Raw genomic sequence first — 25,324 nt, 5'->3', positions numbered from 1 at the left:
TGATTTTCCTTAACTATAAGTGTTATGAGCATGTTTAAAGTAGTCTGGATAAGCTATGAAGTTGAATAAGTTAGGTTAGGTGTATTAAATTGATTATCAACTTAATGATATTTTCAACTTACAGTAGATTTATCCAGACATAACTTCATGGTAAGCAGAGGAAGATCTGCACTGTTTTTACAAACAAACGAAAATAGGAATCTCTTTGGCCTCAATCATGTCCTCAATTGAAAAATTACACTTAGGTCATTGACACATATATTTTACATATATTTTTAAATTTTTCTCATGGCCTTATAATTTAGAAGTCCCAGTGAAAAATATTAACTAAGGAATATGTGTAGAAACTAGAGATAAATATTACCAACATGAGAGAAATCAGATTTGTTATAAAATCTTCCTATCTTGACAATTAAATGTCAAAAGCAACTGATTTTATAGCATTTTCAATCAAAAAGCAGAGATACATCTAATATTAACAAAAATAGTAATACACTAATGAATAATGACAATCCATTCATAGGCTCTTCTAATCCTTCCATTAATATACTGATGGACTAATGCACCTGGCATGAAATCCTGATTGTTCTGCTTTCCATTTCCAGGTCTCTCCTAGTCTCTGTCAAAATCACCAACCATAAAGTCAAATAATATTTCATGTTACCAACATACTACAGCTCCGTATCTATTCTCCAGAATGGACGGTTTAGTTATTTCCAAATATTATCTATTTTGCAGGTCACAGATCTTTACAACTTTGACTAGTACCTGATTTACACTACACAAAAGTTTGTACTCCACCATCTTGAAAAATGCATGCAAAGACTGTGAATATTCAGTTTAATTTGTGGTTTTAACCCGTACATTTTCACATTCAAGGGAAACATCTGTCCTACTAATCATTGTTACTTTCATTTCAACAGACAATGCATTCAAATACTGATGAGAATAAGATGCTGCAAGCTTCCAGTGCATATCAAACAGAAGAACAATGAACACCCAGATTACATTAGAAGGACTGTGACTAAAGACATTTAGACAGAATATGTGTTGATAGGGTAATTATTAGGTGGAGTAAATTGCAATGTAGAAGCTTTAACAAGTACTTGTATAAATAGTTTCTTTTCCACAAAAGAGATCTTGTAGTACAGAAAAATTGGTCCCTACTTCTAGTAATTTCCAAAATCAATTGCCTCAAGTTCTATTGTAAGAATATTTTTAAAGTTTCGCTCTGAAGTGTAGTATATGGATTTAATTTTGAGTGGGTACTTTTTGGTACTAGAAGCCATACCTGATCCAGTGATTTCTTCTTCACCCCGTGCAGTGAGAATCGACAGAGAATTGATGCGATAAGACAGCTACCTGGAGTGACCTAAAATGAAAAAGGCATTTTGAAATTAGGGAAAGAAACCTGCAAACTTCAGTAATGATGGCTTCATGATAGGATGTTTTTCAGTAATTCAACATTTACAGTGTATGCACTGGGTATCAAGCCCAGTTAACTGTGGGCATGGAAGTGCAAAAGAGAGAATGGAAAAGAACTAGCTTTAATGCCACTAAATATTTGTGATATGAGTGGACGAGCAATTAAAAATGAGAATAAAAATTCTTTCTCTGGATGAGTTTAAGAATTATTTGGGAAGGGAAAATATCACATGAAAAAGATCTAATTTTAGTATATCAAATATATAAATCTAAGTTATTTTATACAAAGTTTCTACAAATAAGTTTTGAACCAAAAATGCAGTTAAAAGTAAAACATGAATAGGATGAAAATAACAGCTTCCCAGAAGGTGGAATACTTCTTCTGGAGAACTTATAGGAACCACCTATGTCACAAATGTTTAGCCCTAATTCTAGAGTAGAGATTATAGAAACACAAATACACATAACATATACACTCACATACATGTATACATACACATATACACATATACATATGTGTGTAGAGATATGTAAGTTACCACTAATGGTGTGATGTTGTGAATGTTATCAGTTTTAGATATCTCAGTTACCCTAATTAAAAACCACATTCTATGGTGTTCACTTGGCATCATTATCAAAAAGACCGGAGTCAACTATAAGGGCTTCTTTTATACATCTCCAACTTCACCTGAGGCTTTGTTAATTAACCTGATGAACATCGAAAGTAAATCTGCATTGATGAAATTAGTGGCTTGTTGATTAACATGATGACCATTAGAAGTAGGTTCTCACTGATGAAACTGGAGGTATTTAAAATATGTGGATTTGCTTATATGCTTTAGTAAGTCTCCCCTCTCCCTTCATAATCATGATATAAGAACTGAGTGAGGCTTGTAAACTATATCTTCAAGGACAGTGGCCACAACTTGACCCCCCCCCCAAAAAAAGATCCATACTCAACTTAAAATGTAGCAGAACTTAATTATAATTATAATGCAGGAGAATATAATTGCCTGATGACAGCTAGAAGAGTTAACCCTAATCACATCCATCTCAAGTGAACTTTCATACCAGTAGTAGTCAGAACAAGTAAAAGCACATGACTTTATTGAAATCAAAATACAGGTTTATAAATTGTTTTATGCTTGATTGCCAATGGATGTCTATATTTAATAAATTTATGTGTATATAAGAATTTGGTTTAACCTCTTTTTATTATAACTTGATATCAAAATTGTAGGTGTAGCTGACCCCCAACCTGAAACTTCTTTGGTAGCTAACTCTATCTACCAGAAAAAGAATCTAGGAGGTGAGAGTGACCAAATGCACATAGCTCAGCTTGCATCAATGATTTGAGTACAGTTCTCCAGATCTTGAAGTCCTCTCTACTGATTCCTTATGTTGAGGGTGGATCTCCAAAGATCAATCATTTCAACCCAGAAACAGTCATTGAACACATTTTCTTTGCTAGGCTCTGAATTTAGCACTGATGATACACAGATATACAGTAAAAATCACTACTTTCTTGGATTTCACAGTCTTGTAAGGGAGCCGACCAGTTCATGAGAAAATTATATGATTTAGTATGATAACTAGAGAATGATATAGGCTAATAGCTAAGAGCAAAGTTACAGACAGATATACAACTGTGGACAAGTTATTAAACCCCCTTAAGTTTTATTTTTCTTATAAGTATAATAGGAATAAAAATAATGAATGCATATACAAAGTTTGGCACAGAAGCTGGCACACGGTAGTGGTCATAAATGGCAGTTGTGATTATTTTGTTAAATGCATTCATATATGTATATACTTAATCACCCAACAAATACTTTGATTTCTATCACTTACTATATGCCAGGCGTAGAGAAAGAGACATAGTCCCTTCCATTTTAAAGTTGTTTGAGGTACACACACACTATGAATGCATAGAAGAACTGAAAATTGTATCTCATTGTGGTAGATGTATGCCTTCAAGAAACCTATTCAGAAAGCAATTTTTATCTTTCCAAAATCTCCTATTTTCATACTGCTATTTCCATAGTAACTGGGAGTAAGTTAATGAAAACCATTTACAGTAGTGTCAAGCCCACGTCTTCTATGGCTATCAATTCATCTTGACCATTACCTATGGGTAGGTACAAGACAATTCACCAAGAGCAATAGCAAACCAAAGATATGGCTGGACAATGGTTAACATGGATCAATAAAAATGTGAGCCAGTGGAATCAAGACCTTATGTTTTGTTCTTTATTGGATCTGTAGTTAACAAAATGATAAGAGTGAGTACTTAAGCAAACCTAATGAGTGATGGACACTAGTATGTAGGACAGTATTCAGACATGCATACCAAACATGTGTCCAAATAGCTAAAGATGCTTAGCATCAACTTTCATCTATTATAACAATCTTTATATGTCATAGCATTATATTTATAACTAGAAGCAGCATCACTTAGCCAGCTATAGGCACAGCCATTTCAACACACATTCAAACTTTTTTAACGGAGGCCCTTGCTCTGATGGGCTTTGGTGCCATTTTTCAACTTTGACACAGCAATTGTTCAAAAATGAACTGCTCTGCAAAACAGAGAAAAATTTGAAGGAGTGACAGGATGATAAGAAGAGGAATAGGGACAGTAGGAGTGAAAAAAGAAGGAAGAAATAAATGAGACTGATGATCATGCCCCCAAACTTCCAAATTTTCAGTAAAACGAGCAAAACTCCCAACTAATGTGATGGATATATTTTATGGAAATCACTAAAAGGAATTTGTTGAAGATGGGATTGTCACAGTGTAGGAGAGTATAAGCTCTCTGGCAATTAGCATACTTCTTGAAGAAGGGCTTTTAAATTTCAGAGGCTGTGCAATCCAAGAGTAGTGTTCAAGACAATTTTGTAGCGATAAAGAACCTCATTAAACATTTTAAAAATACACTAAAACAATATTATTCATGCAATATATCATATTTACATGAATCTCAGTGTAGTAGGCTAAATGACAACTCCCTACCTCAAAGATGTCCACATCCTAATTTCCAGAACCTATGAATGTTCCCTTACACAACAAAGGGGACTTTGTAGATGTGATGAAAGATCTTGAGATGGAGATATTATCCTGGATTATCTGGGTCAGCCCAAAGTAACCACAAAGATCTTTAAAACTGAAAATTGGAGGCAAGAGGAAAAGAGAGAGAGAGATTTGAAGATGTTATGCTACTGGCTTTGAAGACGAAGGAAGGGGCCATGAGCAAAGCATGTGGGCAGCCCCTGGAAATTGGAAAAGGCAAAGAAATGAGTTCCCCATTAAGTCTCCAAAAGCAATGCAGTGAGGCTAACACTTTGATTATAGCTTAAAAGGACCTCCAAACTGCAAAATACTAAATCTGCATTATTTTAAGCTGTTAAATTTGCCATAATTTGTTCTAGCAATGGTAAGAAACTAACATACTCACATTAGTAAATCTTGACTAAGAATCAGATCCACAAGTTTTCAAGACAAGGCCAAATAGCAAGAAAGGCTATTGCTAAGGCATCCATGGAAGGGAGGATGAAAACCACTAAACTGCACGCTTTAAAACTGTGAATTTGGGGCGCTTGGGTGGCTCAGTTAGTTGAGTCTCCGACTTGGTTTTGGCTCAGGGTTATGGGATCAAGCCCCAACTCAGGCTCTGTGCTCAGTGGGGAGTCTGTTTGTGGATTCTCTCCCTCTGCCTCTCCCCCTGCTCATGTTCTCATGATCTCTCTCTCTCTCTCTTAAATAAATAAATAAATAGATAAATAAATAAATAAATAACAGTGAATTTTATGTTATGTGAACTATATCTCAGTAAAAAGCAATCTATAGTCAATCAATAACTTGTGGAATAAAGATTATACAATAATAGCCAAGTTTTGTTTTAACCTATTATTTGACTGTTTCAATGTAACACTGATACACTTTCCTATTTTTTTGAAAATGGGATTATAATGATGATGGTAGCAGTGGTGGTAGTGATGATGATGATGTCGTTAATGATGATGTTAAAAATTTTGATGAAAATGACAAACAGCCTTCTTACTGTCTAGTCTAATTCAGTTCCTTTAAGGGTGTGTTTTCCCACCCTAAAGAAATATAATAAATAAATAAGACAAGTATCATATCCATCATTCATTGACTTGATTCTGATCCACTAGCTTTGCCTCCCTAGCATTATCCCTTACTTGAGGCTGGCCAGTCCACCCCCAAAATGAGATGAGAATTTTGCATCATCATCACCAGAGTACTGGGTGTGATTAAAAAGAAAAATGGAATGGGAAGAAATCAGAGAGGGCGACAAACCAATGAGACACTCTGGACTCCAGGAAAAACATTGAGGGTTACATAAAGGAGGGGGTTTGGGGGATGGGGTCACTGGGTGATGGGTATTAAGGAGGGCATGTGTTGTGACGAGCACTGGGTGTTATATGCAACTAATGAATCACTGAACACCACATCAAAAACTAATGATGTATTATATGTTGGCTAACTTAACATAATAATAATTTAAAAAAGAAGAAAGAAAGAAAAATGGAATCATGAATGAAGGAGGTAGGTCAAGTCAGTAGCAGGAAAGGAAACTATTTGGCAGTGCACCCTTGAAGAGAGCAAAGAGCTTCAACCATATCATGGGGAGATGGGAGCACAGAGGTACAGAGAGCTAATGACCTACTATGTCCTGCAACTAAGAGTACTTTCCTAGATATTAAAGAAAATAGGAGAAAAGTAAAAGGTGGTTGAGCATATTAGTTTCATGTTTAAGAATACTGAATGCAGTATATTAATAAATATCTCAAGAATCCATTATGAGGATACATCACAATAAAACAAAGACATCTGAGTCTTCATTAAGATCAACTGTAAAGATTTTTATGAAGCTTACTTCTTGGATTCACATTTAAGATGATGGGGTCAATAGAAAGCCTAGGCAAATATTTCAAACTGCATGAAGTATTATGTTTATTTTTGTTTTTAGGTGGTTAACATCTTTATTGCTTTGGAGGTGGGGGGCAGGTTCTCAGGAGCTCTTGGTGGGGCAGCCCCAACCTCTTCCCCATCACAAGCTTCTGGTTGCACAGGATGGTGCTGGTTCTGCAAATGGCAGCCATGCACAGATCTGGGGCTGTACTTGTTCTTGCAGATCACGTGTCTGATGCTGCTGAGGGTGGCCTGGGCATTCTTGCTGATGGTGGACCACACATAGGAGGTGGCAGGGTTTGCTGGCCATATCTCCAATTCATGACCACAACTACATATTTGTCATAGACTGCCAGCTCCATGCCCACAGTCTTGCAGTGAATCAGCCCATCGTGGTAGAAGTTACAAGCCTTCAGGTTATTGGGTTCTGTGCTGTATGTCTGCTTGTTCCTCTTGATCAGGAAACGAGCAGTTCTGCATGTTCATCCATCCACTGCAGGTGGGAGGACAGGGCGGCAGCTCCTCTCACTATGGCAGCCGGGAGGGAAAGAGCTGCTTATTTTTAAGCTGGCATTTAGTGATTGTGATGGCCCAAGCATTGTGATAATCACCTCTGTGTATCAAACTATGTAATCATTATAACAAATCCAAAAAGTTGGTTTACCTTTTCCATTTTATAAATGAGAAAACTAAAGATCAAAACATTAAATAACTTGACCCAATTTGTAAACACTGATACCCTGATTCAGTTCTACATCTGTTTCACCATAAACTTGTGCTTTCAAACTCCTTTGATATATAACCTAAGTATTTTTTAATACAAATGGTGTACGGGATCTACTATCACCATAATTTCAGCTTTAAAAAATAATTTGGGGTCTTTCTTTTTTCTTTTCATATCTTTTAAGGCAGATTGTGTGATTCATAAAGCAAAGTATCTTATAATAATTTTTACTGTATTTACTGTTTTATTTACTGTTTCACCCTTTCATTTGAAGACATACATACTAGAGAAAATAGCTGAATTTTCTCATTAAGAGAGCTCTTGCATTCTTTCAGAATTTTGCTACTATTGTAAAAGGACTCTTAATTTCAATGAACAAATGCAAGGACTAAGGGCAAATCACTAACGGAAACTTTTATCAGGCACTCAGTTAAGTCATTAAGACTTGAAATATATTGAAAAGTATTACTCTGGAAAAGAGAATTATCCAGAATTACACAAGGCTACAACAAATACTGCAGCTTAACTGCATACTAGGAAAGCGATTCAAGATATTAAGAAGCACATCAGGTTCAGAGATCTATAATTAATCTTGTCAACGGATATGGCACGACAGATTCCTGTTTAAACGTGCATCTTGATGAGACTGTTCCCCCATTTGCTGTATCAGTACAGAGCACATTGGAAACCCAAGGGATCTAAACCTATTACAGTGGTTTTATAGTCAAGTTCATGTTCATTGCATGCCCTGCCTTGTGCTCGTGGCATTAAATATTTAACTAACTGTGACTATGATGTTGTAGAGAAAGCAGCAGCTTTTAGTGCATCTTTTATACACACTGTTGAAGAATAAATATAAAATTAAAAACTCTCTAAGACTCAAGGTAGAATAAATGGTCAGGGGACAACATACTCTGTGTTTAGTTCCTATAACTGAATTATATTAGAAAGCTTTCTCAATATATGTATGCATCATATTCAATAGCAGCTAGAGTCAAATGTGAAGAATCATGAACAAAAATTCCATCATTTATTTTTAACATGTAAATACAATGGGGATAAGAAAGCATGCTCCTAAACCTTGAAACAATACTAGAGATGGTAAATTACTTTGGAAACTGAGAAATGAATTAAATTATTATCTTTCTTTTTAGATTTTATTGATTTATTTGAGAAAGGGCAGAAAACGTGAGAGAGAGAGAGCACGAGTAGGGGTGAAGGGGCAGAGGGAGGAGAAGCAGGCTCCCCCCCACCCCAGCAGGAAGCCTGATGTGTGGGTCAATCCCAGGACCCTGGGATCATGACCTGAGCCGGAGGCAGAAGTTTAACTGACTGAGACACCCAGGCGCCCCTAAATTATTATCTTTTAGTAACATTTAAAACAGAGGAAACAGGTATAGATCAATGAGAAAGGAGAACTCTACTTTCAATCAACAAATGGGTGAATTGTGGAGTTTCATTTTGATCAGACTTATCCTTCATTATTTGCCTTCAGGAAAAAAAAAAGTTTTTAAAAAACAGTTTTCATTTTCATTTTCCATTAACTTTATTGTTCCATTAATTATATAAAGTTTTTAAAACGAAATATAAATTTTTTTTATTACAATAGTACAAATGATACAAAGAAGAGCTATTTGTTTTCTATCTCATTCTCAATCTCCTGAGTCCAAGTAATTTCTAATCTGCATGGTGTCAGGTAGGTGGAATATGATCTATTCTACAACTTGTTTTAGAATAGTGGACAGTAAAACAAACAAAAATAACATTAGTAGGTAAAGGTCTAGGATTTACTGGATCTAGTTAAAAGGACTCCAATATCCTGTGTAGAAAGCTCCCTGGTTTAAAGGAAATCAGAATATTTTATATATCTGATATCCTAAGGGCCCATTTTAAACCATTTCCATTTTATTTAAGTCACCAAGCATTAATTTTCATATTTTATTGATATCTAATACTATATTATATACCTACTGCTCTACTTGTTGATCTTCTTCTCTACCAGAATGAAAATTTCATTCAAAATTTTTGTCTGTCTTTTAACCTTCCTATATAAAGGCCTTTGAAGATCACTTCACTTTGATGCTGTGTGAGAAATGAACCATCCCATGCCTGCCATGCAAACAACAAGCAGTAATTACTGCTTTTCTCTAGGCACATCAATCCATGGTTCTTTGGACCCATGGGGAGTAAGGAAATAGTGAGTGTTTATCTGAAAGTTCTGAGAAGTTTTCAGAGAGAAGCCAAGTGTACAATTCCATGTCTTTCCTCATTCAAAGTTATTCTATTTCCTTTTCTACCCTAATCTCTTTACAATGTCCTGTCTACTTGCTGATTTATACCCTAGTCATACTGAAGTTCTTCCACTTCCTAGAATATATCACATGCCTCACTTGTCTCTGGTCTTTTGCATCTAACCTCCATCTGTCAGGATTAGTGTTTGCTTCAACCCCCGCTGCTCATTTGGTTAGCTCTTACTCCTCCTTAAGGTCAGTCTGGTGTCACCTCTTTTAAGAAGTCTTTCCTGAGTCTCTGAATCTGTGTTTGGTGTTCCTGTTACATGTTCTCATATTACCATGGATTTCCCATCCCACATATACCACTCCTACCACCACTTCAGTTGTAACTGTTTTAAAGTATGACTTCTTCAACAGAGCAGAAGCTCACTAAAGGTAGAGCCCACAACATGTTTCTTCAACTTGTGTCTCCATATATTTATTAGGTCCCTAATATAAATAAATGTATATATTTATGTGTATATGTCATGTATAATGGTAAGGGATTTGTAGTTTTTCCAGTGATAAATGAGAATATCACTTGTCATGGAAAATATTATCAATATTCTATACAAACTGTATAGAACACAAATTCTTTTCAAAATACTTTGCTTATAAAGAAATCTATTCACGAAAAACTCCCACTTTATGCCAGGTTCTGGTACTTGAGAGGCCAGGTTTTGGTCACCTAGAGAAAGAACTCGGGTATAGAGCTCTGCATGAGCACTTTGGATCAACAGGTTGAGCTGATGCTCTGAGTTTTCATGTCACTAGCTCTATGACATAAGTGCTGGTGGCTGTTACAGATTTCCACTGAAAAAAGGTAAAATGTGTGGCATGGCTGGAATAATCTAAAATAGCAATAGGAAGACTCTAACATGTATTTTTGTTATATTATAATAATGACTCAATATTTGTCCAAATGATTACTCTATTTTCTTGCAGGGACATTTAATTATTCTATAAAATACCCTTCCACCATCATATCACTACCACTTCATTTTTACCTATCAGCCTTTGTATACAGTTCTATGGCTCTCAGCAGCCCCTTTTCTTCCTACAAGGGGTTCTCAGTCTGTGCTGCTGTATAACTTGAATTTCTGTAGTCTCCCCTTACTGTGAGAAACATCTGAAGGATAAATGTGCGCTTGTGTCACTTATCACACCTTATGTAATGACTGAAGAGATCTGAATCACAATGCCACACAACTGTGACAGTAATTACATATAAAGTAACCGGCAACTGCAGGTACAATATAAGGTGTATGACATGATATATATGAATTATGATATGGAGACCAGGGGCATGAGCCAAGGTTTTCTGTTTTAATGATCATCAATTATGTTTTGACCTTTATATCACTTTTATATGTGACTATTCTCGGAGCAGAGGATCCTGACCACTGAGAATGAGTCAATAAGCTACGACCGATCTGTGATGAGGAAGGTATCCTTCTGCTCTGAGGCAGAAACCAATGTGAAAGGGACCACTACTTTTGAATACCTATGAAGTGCCATATACTGAGATTCTTTTTGATATGTATTATTGACACAAGCCTGAGAGGTAGGTACTACCATCGCAGTTTTATACATCTGGAAACTGAGGTTTAAATTAAGTCACAGAACAACCGGGGAAGGAATCTAGAAACTGAATCCAGTTATCCTGAAATTCAAAGTCTAGGCAAGTGGGGATCAATACTGCTGCCAAAGCTATAATTATGGATCAGGGATCTCTAAAATTGAGTATCTCTAGGGGTGTCTGCAAAACAGCTGATGAAAGGGACAGATATACTTCCTAGAAAATAAAAATACTCAATTTTGTATATTTTTTAAGAGAATTCATGGACTCTGAAATTTATCAACAGACACCTGGATCTCGGAATAAAGACAATTTATAGGGAAGAAACCCAGTCTTATTAAACTTTGCTTTCCCCTTGGTATATAAGATCCCTGCCAGGTACGGAACTAGTAATAAAGATTGTTGAACAGAATGAATGAATGAAAGAATGAATCAAAAATTCTTTCTACACTCATTGTTGTTAATTCACATTATGCCTGTGTGGATGTTTGGCTTAACTGCATATCACTGTATCTCATGTTCTAATATTTTTGGTTTTTTTTGTTTGTTTGTTTGTTTTAGAAATACTGTATTTTTTTTTTAAGATTTTATTTATCCATTTGCCAGAGAGACAGACAGCGAGAGAGGGAACACAAGCAGGGGGAGTGGGAGAGGAAGAAGCAGGCTCCCAGAGGAGGAGCCCGATGCAGGGCTCAATCCCAGAAAAGTCCGGGACCACGCCCTGAGCCGAAGGCAGACGCTTAACGACTGAGCCACCCAGGCGCCCCGTTGTTCTAATATTTTTGAACATCTACTAAATGCCAGGTCCTTATTCATCAGTCTATGTGCATTATTTAATTTAATCCTTACCATGGTCTTCAATTACAGACATACTTCATTTTATTGTGCTTGGCTTTACTCTGCTTTGCAGACATTGCCTCTTTTTACAAAGTGAAAATTTATGGCAACTCTGCATTGAGCACATCTGTCAGCACCATTTTTTTAAAACAATGTTTGTTCACTTAGTGTCTCTAATGTCACATTTTGGTGATTATTGTGATATTTCAAACTTTCTCATCATTACTGTATTTGTTATGATGATCTGCCATCGCTGATTTTTGATGTTACTATTAAAATTGTGTTGGGGCTCCAAAAACAGTGCCCACAAATGCCAACAAACTTAATTGTAAATGTTGTGTGTTCTGATTGGCCCCACCAACCAGTTGCTCTGCTTTTCTCTCCCTCTTCTTGGGCCTTCTTATTCCCTGAGACACAACATTTTGAAATTAAGCCAATTAATAACCCTACAATGACCTCTAAGTGTTCAAGTGAAAGGAAGAGTCACATGTCTCTCACTTTAAATCAAGAACTAGAAATTCTTGAGCTTAGGGAGGAAGGCATGTAAACGCCAAGATAAGCCAAAAGCTAGGCCTTTTCACCAAACAGCCAAGTTGTGAATGCAAAGGGAAAGTATTTGACGGAAATTAAAATTAAAAGTGCTACTCCAGTGAACACATGAATGATAAAGCCTTTTTGCTGATACAGAGAATATTTTAGTGGTCTGGATAGAAGATCAAACCAGCCACAACATTATCTTAAGCCAAAGCTTAATCCCCCAGAGCAAGGTCCTAACTCTCTACAATTCTATGAAGGCTGAGAGAGGGTGAGGAAGCTTCAGAAGAAAAGTCTGAAGCTAGCAGAGGCTGGTTCATGAGGTTTAAGGAAAGAAGCCATCTCCACAACATGAGAGTGAAGGTTGAAGCAACAAGTGCTAATAGAGAAGCTACATCAAGTTATACAGAAGATCTAGCTGAGAGAATTTATGAAGGTGGTTATACTCAACAAAAGATTTTCAGTGTAGATATAATTGCTTTACACTGGAAGAAGATGCCATCTAGAACTTTTGTAGCTAGAGAAGAGAAGTGAATATGTAGCTTCAAAGCTTCAAAGGACAGCCTGACTCTCTTGTTAGGAACTAATGCAGGTGGTGACTGAAGCTGATGACAATGCTCATTTACTGGTTGGAAAACCCTAGGGCCCTGAAGAATTAAGCTAAATCTACACTGCCTCTGCTCTGTGAAGGGGACAACAAGGTCTGGATGACAGCACATCTGTTTACAACACAATTGTCTACATATTTTCAGGCCGCTGTTAAGACCTACTGCTCGAAATAAACGAACAAACAAAACTCTTTTCAAAATATTATTGCTCACTGACAGTGCATCTGGTCACCCAAGAGCTCTAATGGAGATGTACAATAAGGAGATTTTTTTTTTCATGCCTCCTAATATAACATCCATAATGTAGCCCATGAATCAAGGAATAATTCTGAATTTCAAGCCTTAATGTTTAAGAAATATACTTTAGGGGCGCCTGGGTGGCACAGCGGTTAAGCGTCTGCCTTCGGCTCAGGGCATGATCCCGCGGTTATGGGATCGAGCCCCACATCAGGCTCCTCTCCTATGAGCCCGCTTCTTCCTCTCCCACTCCCCCTGCTTGTGTTCCCTCTCTCGCTGGCTGTCTCTATCTCTGTCGAATAAATAAATAAAATCTTTAAAAAAAAAAAAAGAAATATACTTCATAAGGCTATAGCTGCCACGGATAGTGATTCCTTTGATGGATCTGGGCAAAATAAATTGGAAACCTTCCGGAAAGGATTCAGCATTCAAGATATCATGATAACGTTCAGGATTCATGGGAAAAGGTCAAAATATCAACATGAACAGGAGTGTGGAAGAAGTTGATTCCAGCCCTCAGAGATGACTTTGAGGGGTTCAAGACTTGAGTGGGGGCAGTAACTGTACATGTGGTAGAAATGGCAGAAGAACTGGAATTACAAGTGGAGCCTGAAGACGTGACTGAACTGCCACAATCTTAGGATAAGTCTTGAACAGATGAGGAGTTGTTTTTTAAGGATGAGCAAAGAAAGTGTTTTTTTTTTTTTAATTTAAAGATTGTGTTTATTTATTTGACAGAGAGAAAGAGAGAGCACAAGCAGGGGGAGAGGAAGAAGGAGAAGCAGGCTTCCCACTGAGCAGGGAGCCAGACACAGGGCTCGATCCCAGGACCCTGAGACCATGACCTGAGCTAAAGGCAGACACTTAACTGACTGAGCCACCCAGGCACCCTGAAAGTGGTTTCTTCAGATGGAATCTACTCCTGTTGAAGATGCCATGAAGACTGTTGAAATAACAAAGATTTAGAGTATTAATTAACTTAGTTGATAAAACAGCAGCAGGGTTTGAGAGGATTGCCTCTAGATCTACTGTGGTTAATATGTCACCCTAACCTTCAGCAACTACCTGACCAGTCAGCAGTCATCAACATCAAGGCAAGCCTCTCTACAAGCAAAAAGACTATGACTGACTAAAAGGTCCAAAGATGGTTAGCATTTTTTAGTAACAAAGTATTTTTAAATTAAGGTATGTATGTTGATTTTGTAGACACAATGCTATTGCACAATTAATAGACTATGGTATAGTGTGAACATAACTTTTATTTTGTTTTTTTAAAGGTTTTATTTATTTATTTGACAGAGAGAGAGAGACAGCCAGCGAGAGAGGGAACACAAGCAGGGGGAGTGGGAGAGGAAGAAGCAGGCTCATAGCGGAGGAGCCTGACGTGGGGCTCGATCCCATAACGCCGGGATCATGCCCTGAGCCGAAGGCAGACGCTTAACGACTGAGCCACCCAGGCGCCCCGAACATAACTTTTATATGTACTGTGAAAACAAAACATTTATTTCACCTGCTTTACTGCAATATTCACTTTATTGTAGTGATCTGGAACTGAAACAGCAGTATCTCTGAGGTATGACTGTATATAAATCTTACATCCAGGCCTAACACAGAGGGAACAAAATACAAGTCATAGGAAAAATGTGATATATATATGTTCAGTAATGCTAAAATTTATTAAATGCTTGTTATGTTCAATGCACATACCCAAATGCTTTATATATATATTATCCTAGCTTGATCCTCATAACCCTATGAAGAAGTGTTCATAGGAAATTTCTAGTTATAAAGTTATAAATACATAACTGAGATTTAGAGCAAATAAAAGGTCTTGACAAGGTCAAAAAGCTATTAAGGAATGGGGACAAGATTTGAATGTGGGGACTTTCTGACCTTAAATCTCACAGAAGGTGAGACACAGAGAAAAGTAGTTTGTCTGTAATCACAAAGCTACTATGTGACAAAGCAGGGAGATTAAGGCCATCTTTCTTTCTACCACATCGTTTCAATTCTACAAACCATCATGTAATACCCCAAAATTGAGAAACATAACTTTCCGACTAGCCCTGATTTATAAGTTTTTGGCACTAACTAGCTGTGATGTCTATAATTCATGGGATAGGAAGGAAAAGATGGATACTAATTTGGCTACAAAACCCGGGAACTTCATTGATCTTGTGATGCTCCAAATATTCGGGGAAAAGAATGATCAAACATACCACAAATGCTTAAACCTGACATGATGCTTATATAGACAGAAGAACTTCCCACATCTTTTCCAGTCTCATCCTGGCTCAGTCCTGTACTGAAACTATAACTGTATCCCATAATAGCCATTTAGAGAAAGTATCAAAAGGGGCAAAATGTGGTTCCTAGCACTTTATTTTATGACATCTGATTAATTCTAACAGTCAAGATTAGAATGTTCAATTTTTAGCTTCTCCTAGGCTCCTGACATTTTGATACTTAATTTTACCACTTTAGTCCATGTTTGCTATCCCCATAAACCAGCATCTATACATCAAATAGTAGGTTATACACATCCCATTTAACAAATAAAGGTAAATTTAAAAATACAGCATAAAGTATGGCTTACAATCATGGGTTTTAAAGTCAGTAAGACATGAATTTAAATCTTGTTTCCATTCACTGATACTTGTGGGTCCTTCAGCAAAACATCTATCTAATCTAAATCTCAGTTTTATCATGAGTAAAACGGAAATAGTAAGATACATGTCTGATAATGTAATGGATATTAACATAAGATTATATAAAGTACTTGGAATAGGCCTTGCATATAAAAAGGAGGAGATAATGGTAAGCGAAATAAGTCAAGCAGAGAAAGACAATTATCATATGGTTTCACTCATTTACGGAACATAAGAAGTAGGAAGATCGGTAGGAGAAGGAAGGGAAGAAGAAAGGGGGGGAGGGTAAATAGAAGGGGGAATGAACCATGAAAGACTATGGACCCTGGGAAACAAACTGAGGGCTTCAGAGGGGAGGGGGGTGGGGGGTTGGGGAATGAGATAGGCTGGTGATGGGTATTAAGAAGGGCACGTATTGCATGGTGTACTGGGTGTTATATGCAAGTAATGAATCATGGAATTTTACATCAAAAACTAGGGATGTACTGTATGGTGACTAACATAATATAATAAAAAAATATTATTAAAAAAATAAATAAATGTTAACTTTATTTAAATGCACCTCTTGTATGAATGACCCTTGAAAAACATGGGTTTGAACTGTGTGGGTCCATTTATATGCAGATATTTTCAATAAATGTATTGAAAAAATTTTTGGAGATTTGTGATAATTTGAAAAAACTTGCAGACAAGCCACATAATCTAGAAATATTTTTAAAAAATAGAAAAAAGTTATGTCATGAATGCATATAATATGTGTTACTACTAGTCTATTTTATCATTTACTACCATAAGATATACACAAATCTATTATAAAAAGTTAAAATTTGTCAACACTTATACACAGGAAATACAGACTGTACATGGCATTTTCACAGTCGAGAGAAATGTAAACAAATGTAAAGATGCAATATTAAATCATAACTGCATAAAATTAATTATAGTACACACCAGACCATTATAATAATTTTGTAGCCACCTCCTGTTGTTATTGTGGTGAGCTTAAGTGTTACAAGTATATGCTTAAAATACAGTATGACACTAATCATCTTTGCATGAGCAGTTCCTACCTCCAGTAAATCCTGTATCACAATAAAAAGGGATCTCTTGAGGTTTTCGGTATTAGTAGTTAAGTTTTTAGGGAGTCAAAAGTTGTATGTAAAATCTGGACTACGTAGGGAATCTGTGCCCTCAACCCTCATGTTGTTCAATGGTCACTTATATTTTCCTTAGACTTAAACTTCATTTACTAAGTATGTTCATTCTACCTACTTACCTACCTATCTACCTATGTATCTATCCATCTAAATCACTGGTTCATTTAATCCTCACTATAACCCTATAATATTTGGTTATTATCCCCATCTAATGAAAGAGGAAACCAAAGCTTTCCAAAGATTAAGTAACTTCCAAAAATATCACACATTTAGTAAAATTTAACTTTCTTGAATATATCGTTTTCTATCTTTGTCTGTAGTATCATAATCATAAAGGGACAATAGATAGCCCTGATAAAAATGGAATACAAGGGGCACCCGGATGACTTAGTTGGTTAAGCATCATAAAACCTGAGCCAAAAGCAGATGCTTAACTGACTGAGCCACCTAGGTACCCCTAAATAAATAAAATCTTTTAAAAAAACAATACAAAATATGCACAATTATCTCCACCCTGATACTATAAAAGCTATAACAGCAGGACTTATGCAAGGAATGTAGGCTTAGAAAAACATCTGACCATGAGAACAAAGTAAAAAGCTACTACCATGGACACATTAAAAATGAAAATCTGTTTCTTTTAAAATGTGTACCCGATGTTGTTCAATTCAATTTTAAAACAATATATCCAACAAAAGGTTAATATCCAAAATATATAAATAACTCGTACAACTCAATACCCCCCCCAAATAATAATAATCTGATTAACATGGGCAAAGGACCTTAACAAACATTTTTTTTTTTTCCAAAGAAGATACACAGATGGCCAACAGACACATGAAAGGATGCTCAACATCACTCATCATCAGGGAAATGTGAAACAAAACCACAATGACACACCACCTCACACCAGTCAGAATGGCTAACAGGAAAATGACAAGAAATAACAAGTACTGGGGAGGATGTGAAGAAAAGGGAATCCTTGTGCACTGGTGGTAATGTGAATTGGTGCAGCCACTGTGGAACACAAGATGAAGTTTCCTCAAAAAATTAAAAATAAAACTACCCTATGACCCAGTAATTCTACTGCTAAAAATTACTGAAAGAAAACAAAAATATTTGAAATTTATATGCAGTCCTATGTTTATTGTAGCTTCATTTACAATAGCACATTATGGAAGCAATCTAAGTGCCCACTGATAGCTGAATGGATAAAGAACACACACACACACACACACACACACACACGAAATATTACTCAGCCATAAAAAAAGAATGAAATCTTGCCATTTATAACAATTTTTTTAAATTTTTTAATTATGTTATGTTAGTCACCATATAGTACATCATTAGTTTTTGATGTAGTGTCCCATGATTCATTATTTGCGTATAACACCCAGTGCTCCACGAATACGTGCCCTCCTTAATACCCATCACCAGCTTAGCCCAATCCCCCACCCCCTCCCCTCTGAAACCCTCAGTTTGTTTCCCAGAGTCCATAGTTTCTCGTGGTTCATTCCCCCTTCTGTTTACCCCCCCTTCATTCTTCCCTTCCTTCTCCTACCAATCTCCGTGCTATTCCTTATGTTCCATAAATGAGTGAAACCATATGATAATTGTATGACAACCATTTATGACAACATGGTTAAACCTAGAGGGTATCATGCTAAGTGAAGTAAGTCAGAGAAAGACAAATGACATATGATTTAAATGTAGAATGTTAAAAAAAAAAAAAGATGGAACAAACAAATAAATGAAAAACAGAAACATACTCATACATACAGAAAACAAACTAGTGGTTGCCAGAGGGCAAGGGGATCGGGGGATGAGGCAAATATGTGAAGGGGATTAAGAGGAACAAACTTCCAGTTATAAAATAACTAAGTCCTGGGATGAAAAGTACAGCATAGGGAATATAGTCAATAATACTGAAATAGTGTTGTATGGTGACAGATGGTGACTACACTGATGGTGGTGAACACTGCATAATGTATAGAATTGTTGATTCACTATGTGGTGTTCCTGAATCTAATATAATACTTTATGTCTAAAACTAATATAACATGGTATGTCAACTATATTACAATAAAAAGTCCAGTAAAAATTCAATATTATTACTTTAAATCTATTGTACTACTTCATTATTTAATGTTTAAAGAAACATTTGGCATAAAACAATAATACAGAAAAGAATTAAGAATCAGAAAAATGCAAGTTGCATGAAACAGTTCCCTTTAAAAAAAAAAAGAAAGAAAGAAGGAAAAACTGACTCTTAAAAACATAGGATGTGAAACCAAATAATATAATGGAAAGGGAAAGAAACTTAGTGTCTATCAACCTAAGTTCAAATCCTGACAACCTTGGCTAATTACTTCACAATCTCCAGAGACTCATTTTTTCCTCATCAATAAAATGGAAGTAAAAATAAAACAAAGATTCTTGCTATAGTCAGTCATATTTCTGGCATCTTGGTACACTATAAATGGCATAAGCACAATGAAGAGCTGGTTTTGCACTCTAAGGGAAAACCGACCACAGAAGTATGCATTTTTAGATTATCAGAAGTCCTGTAAGCAGCAAGTACAAAATAGATATTTGCTGATTGGTTTAATATAGAACTTTGGAAACACTTTACAGAATAATAAAAATATGCATAGAATTGGATCTTCAAAACTCAAAGTCTATTATGTATGTGACACCTGCCTTGCAGTGGATTTATCTTTCACCACCTTGTAGCCCCAGGTACAATACTTTGTTCATTTAACTCTATTCAGCCAAATGCCTTCTCCTGTCGAAGGTTATGAGTATGAACTGTTAAGGTCAATTTGTGAAGTTTGGCAACAGCTGGGATTTACAATGGTAATTCAATAAGCACTACTATTTGAGTTTATTGACATTCATGAGAAAGTAACACCAAATGAATTCTATGGAAAATTAGGGGAGTTTGATCAACATTATAAATCACATTTTTGTGTTTTTTTCAGTGTTTTTTCCATTTCAGTGCAAATATGAGTGAGAAGACAGTAGTCATCCTTTATCATGCCCTATAAAAACTATTTTTATGGATTACTACCTTTCTGAATGTATCAAATTATTAGCTCTAAGTTCCAATTTCATTTTTTTAAAGTAGGACTGAAGTATAGACCATAGAAAAAATAGGTTCATGACTTACGTTACTCCTTACACTTCTACAGACAAGTCTAGTCATTTGTTTAAATAGAAAATCCTGTTTTTATAGACACATTAGGGCTAAGAAACTCAAATAACAGTTCCTTTTGATTCCACGTTATCATGCCATCTGTCACTAAAGTATACAATTATCTGCTTCACTCACTTTCTGTATTCAATGTCCGCCAGCTTCCTGAAGCTGAATGCAAATGTTTCAAAAATATTCATACTCCTGGTCCATTACCATTACCACTGTCCTAGTAAAGGAACTCATCATGTAGACAGTTACCCTAGGCTCCTACTTAGTCTCTCATCTGCCTTCAGTCTCTCTTCCTTCTGACCTTCCAACAACTCACATAGTCAGTGATTAATAAATACTCTCCCTGTGCATTTGCCTCTCTGCTAGTTTTAATAATCTAGGTTGGCCCTTCTGTAGCCCCAGGCTATAGACCAGCACTAATCCTCAAGGTGTTGTAGCTCTACAGGTAACGACTGAGCCTGATCAAAAGCCACTTCTGAAGCTTCACTCCAACTCAGTTGTCTCCAACTGAGACAGCGACATCCTTACTCCATCTTCACAAGTGGAATCTATACCACCTATGCTTCTATACCACCATCAGTTACCTTTCTGAAGATATCTGACTCTGTGCATAGCTGATGAACAATAGTCTCCCACTGCATGCAGGTATAACATAGCATGTAACCATGTGACAGCAGACACATATTTTTTTTTTAAGATTTTATTTATTCATTTGACAGAGATAGAGACAGCCAGCGAGAGAGGGGACACAAGCAGGGGGGGTGGGAGAGGAAGAAGCAGGCTCATAGCAGAGAAGCCTGATGTGGGGCTCGATCCCAGAACACCGGGATCACGCCCTGAGCCGAAGGCAGACGCCCAACGACTGAGCCACCCAGGAGCCCCTGCAGACACATATTTTTTTATCTCCTATCACATGCCTCACCATGTAGTTGTGCACATGCTATGCCCTCTCTGTAAAATGATCTTTCACCTATCCCCTGTCCAGAAAATGTTGGATAATCCTTCAAAGCCCACTTGAAAGATGTCTTCTACCTGAATCCTTCATCAATGCAATTCACCTGCTTGCTAACATGAGGCATTGATAGTTCTCATACAGCATTCTGATTTTAAGAATCTCTCTTTCCGAGGGGCACCTGGCTGGCTCAGTTGGTTAAGTGTCCAACACCTGGTTTCGGCTCAGGTCATGTTCTCAGGGTCATGAGATCAGCCCCACATTGGGCTCTGTGCTCAGCACAGAGTCTGCTTCAGATTCTCTCTCCCTCTCCCTCCTGCTCTCTCTCTCTCCCAAACAAACAAATAAATAAAATCTTAAAAAAAAAAAAAAAAGAATCTCTCTCTCTGAAAACTTCTCATGCTGTAGTTCAGTTGGGTATGTATACCCCTGTTTCCTTGACAAGGCTGCACATTCCCTGAGGGAAGGCATTACGTTGTACTCATTTCTATATTTCAGATGCATGCCTCGGTGCTTGCAACATAAGCAGGACACAATAAAAACCTTGTTTGAGTTTTTTAATCCTTATTTAAAAGATATTCTTTAGTTAAAATGAGACAAATGGAAGAGATATTGGAATTGGCAGTGATAGAGGACAAAAAGAGAGAAAATAGGACTTGTCCTGTCCTAAATTAAAATGTCAAAGGCAAAGATCTGAAGCAAGATACTAGCCATGAACAAGTAGTTCAAATAGTCTCTGGACACATTAAGAAACAAGGGAAGAAAACTATCATTTATTAAGCACTTATTGTATGCCAGTCAGTGTACTAGGCACTTTAATACTTTCACCTCATTTAATGGATACAACCTTCTGAGTTATATATATTCCTCATAGTACTGGAGAGGAAACTGATGTTCAGTGAGATGAAACAGTTTGCCTACAATAACATAGCTGTTAATAGTAGAACCAGGGTTTCAACACAAATGTGTGCAACTTGAGAGTTAAACGTTTTTCCTGTAAATGCTCATTTCAGAGACTAGTACATAACAGGAACTAGAGACAGGTGTTAATAATAGTATTAATAATAAAAATTCCTAACACTATACATTATGTGTCAGGTGCCAGACTGAGCACTGGGGACAGAGAGGTGAATTAGACATGCCTTCTTCTGAAAGGTTTTAAAATGCACTTGAATCGAATTGAACCTAAAGCTTAGTGTATCCAACCTTAAAGTAATTCTGGGGTTTATCAAACAAACAGAAAGTGCTTAGTTTTGTTTGGCTTCTGTGACCATATAAGGAGGAAAAAGAGTCTCTTTATCAAATAGTGTGGAAGCAAGAGGCTCTCTTCCATGCCAGAAGAGTGACTTCGATAATTACCAAAGGAGCTGGAGATATCCAGCTCGTTCCAATTAACTTCTGTTACAGAGTGCTGTTGACTGCTCGCCTGACAGCCACACGCAGATGGGGGAGAGGAGTGTGCGCAAGATTTCTTTGCATTTCATAGTTCACAGATTAAACGCAGTGTCAAGTGCAAGTCAAAGTTGAAAAATTGATTTATTTGGCACTGAGTGTATGAGGAAGGACCACTTCTGAGTCATTACAAACAAGCTAAGGTGCTTTCATATCATATTCTGCCTCTTGGTACACAGATCAAACCATTTTTTTTCCCTTTTAGATGCATTTACTCTGAGTTTCATTGCCAGAAAACGTGGCTAGATAAAGCTTTCTTAAATCCCACCACTGACAACCTTAGTGGTAGCTGTTATAATTACTCTAGCCCTAACTCTGAATGCTTGCTTGTCGCTGCTGATGGAGAATGGGAAAAATTGGCCCCTAGACTGGTTAGAGAAGACTCAGGAGAACCTGATATCAGCCAAAAAGAAAGCAGCCCAGACTGTCAGACCCAAAGAGATATAATAATACATTAAACACAATAATAGTTACTTAATAATAGCAACTTCTCAAACAGTATCTGCTTGTGTAAGGCTTTTTTGGGGGGGCGTGTGTTTACACATGCATACATGTACACACTCACATGTATGTCTATATACTCACACACAGTTTATATATATGTGTGTGTCTGTATATATGTGATAAACAGACTATGCAAATACCCTATACCTCATCAAAATTTCTCCCTGGATTAGCGTCCATTAAAGGCTCTTTTCTGATCCAGTCTTTACTATGACAATGCAAAACACTAATTTTCTAAATTGTACACTTCCTTTGCATTAAACAACTGGCCCTTGGAATTTTACTGTACTCAAAGGCCCTCACTTTTCCTCCAATGACTGGTTAATTGATTTGATCTATTTATTAGATATGGCCAAATTAATTTCTATTTTGTAATGGTTTAAATTACTTACTGTACTTAATCTTTTTTGTGTTCAAATTATTCCAGATTTGTCCAGTGAAAGCCCTGTCACACTACTTCCCGTGTTCTTGGGACATGCTATCATTATTTTTTGGAGCACTCCATGACTTTTTAGCTAATACAATGTGTCAAGCTCCTCTTGTACCTAATTGGCCACCTTTCTGAGGATCTCTGCTTTATTACAGTGAGGAATGGTGTTAGATATCAACATGTAGAAACGAGGCTTACTTACTGCTGTTGGAGTATCTTTGATTCCTGGCCCTTTTAGCAGACAGAACTAGGAAACATGCATGCATATGTACATAAAAATATATACAAATGCATACACCAAAATATATGGACACATACAAACGCATATATACATGTACAATGCACAGAGGTACACACACACATATTAGAAATAATGAATTCACGAATTCCGAATTTTTTTGTTTTTTGCCTTGTATCATTTCATACTTGTATTATACTTCGATCACACTGAAAACCCAGTCTTCCTTTAATGTCAACATATTTATTCACTGACTCACCTCTATAATATACTTAAAATACTTTAGGAATTACTTTGTCCATACTACCACCAAAAAGAAAACTATTAAAAGTTAGGTTTGTTGGCATTTATTCCTCCTCCTCATACCTCTTACTGCTGTGACTGAGAGTACAAAAGTCAAATACTATGAAAACTTTACCTTCAATTAATCCTTCCTTCTTTCCCCTACAGTTTAGTTTCACTTTCCCTCCCCTCACTCTCATTAATTTTATTTTTGGAATATGTAGAATATTAACACACTTCCAAAGATCAAAACTATACAAAAGAGTATACTCAATTGTCATTTCCTCCTGTATTCTTATCACCCCATTTTCTCCTCACTGTATCCTTTATATTTAACCAATTCCTATTATTTTCTGGCTTATATGTCTTGTTTCTCTTTTTGCAGTTAAAAAAAGGTATGTTCATACTTTATTTTTCACTTTTATCCTATGCAACATGTAGGATGCCATATATGCTTTTATGTACTTTAACTTACACCATCTCCTGAAAATCAGTCTATATCAGTTCAGAGGTTTTCCTCATTCTTTTGTACAGCTACATAGTACTCAAGTGTGCGTGCGTGTGTGTGTGTGTGTGGTTTATACACACCATAGTTTGATAAATATTGTTTGCTTCGAGATTTGAGTAATTTTCATTATTTTCCAGATATAAATAATGATGTAATAAACACAATTTGTACACATGCAATTTTATATGCTTGGTGATGTATCATTAGGGTAAATCCCTAGAAGTGAGCGTTCTGGGTCAAAAGGTAAGTACATCTGTACAACTTCCATAGAAGTTGTACCATTTGGTGTTCTCACCAGTAATGCATGAGAGTGTTTCCTCACAGCCTCACCGATGGACTGTACAGTCAAGTTCTTCAATTTTTGACAATCTACTACGTGATAAATAATTACTTGGTCTAGTATTAATTTTGATTTCTCTTAACATGAGTGAGGTTAAACATCTTTTCATATATTTAAGGTCCACTTTTATTTTTGTGAATTGTATGTTAATGGCTTTTGCCCAATTTTCTATATTTCTTTATTTCTCTTTCAATTTGTCCTTTAAAAATTAGGAATATTTGTCTTTTCTTTCTGATATGCATTGCAGATTTTTCTTCCACGTGGTCATTTTTTGTCTGAATTGTTGCTATTCAAAATTTGTTTTCTTATTTTTATGTAATCAAATCTATCAATTTTTAAAATTGCATATGGGTTTTTACTCATAGCTAAAAAGATTTTTCCTATAATCATGCTTACAGAAGACTTCACCTGTTTTCTTTTTTCTTACAGCACTTATAGTTAGAGCTCCCTAGT

At 36.4% G+C, this 25,324-nt stretch overlaps 1 pseudogene; it reads right to left on the bottom strand.

The window, feature by feature from the left end:
* Window positions 1-6,431: 6,431 nt before the first annotated feature.
* LOC113269465 (60S ribosomal protein L28-like) lies at window positions 6,432-11,807 on the bottom strand (annotated as a pseudogene).
* Between the last annotated feature and the right edge of the window lie 13,517 nt (window positions 11,808-25,324).

This window comes from Ursus arctos, unplaced genomic scaffold, assembly GCF_023065955.2.
Source record: "Ursus arctos isolate Adak ecotype North America unplaced genomic scaffold, UrsArc2.0 scaffold_22, whole genome shotgun sequence".
In the NCBI taxonomy this organism is placed as follows: domain Eukaryota; kingdom Metazoa; phylum Chordata; class Mammalia; order Carnivora; family Ursidae; genus Ursus; species Ursus arctos.
This window is presented reverse-complemented; position numbering and strand designations above follow the sequence as displayed.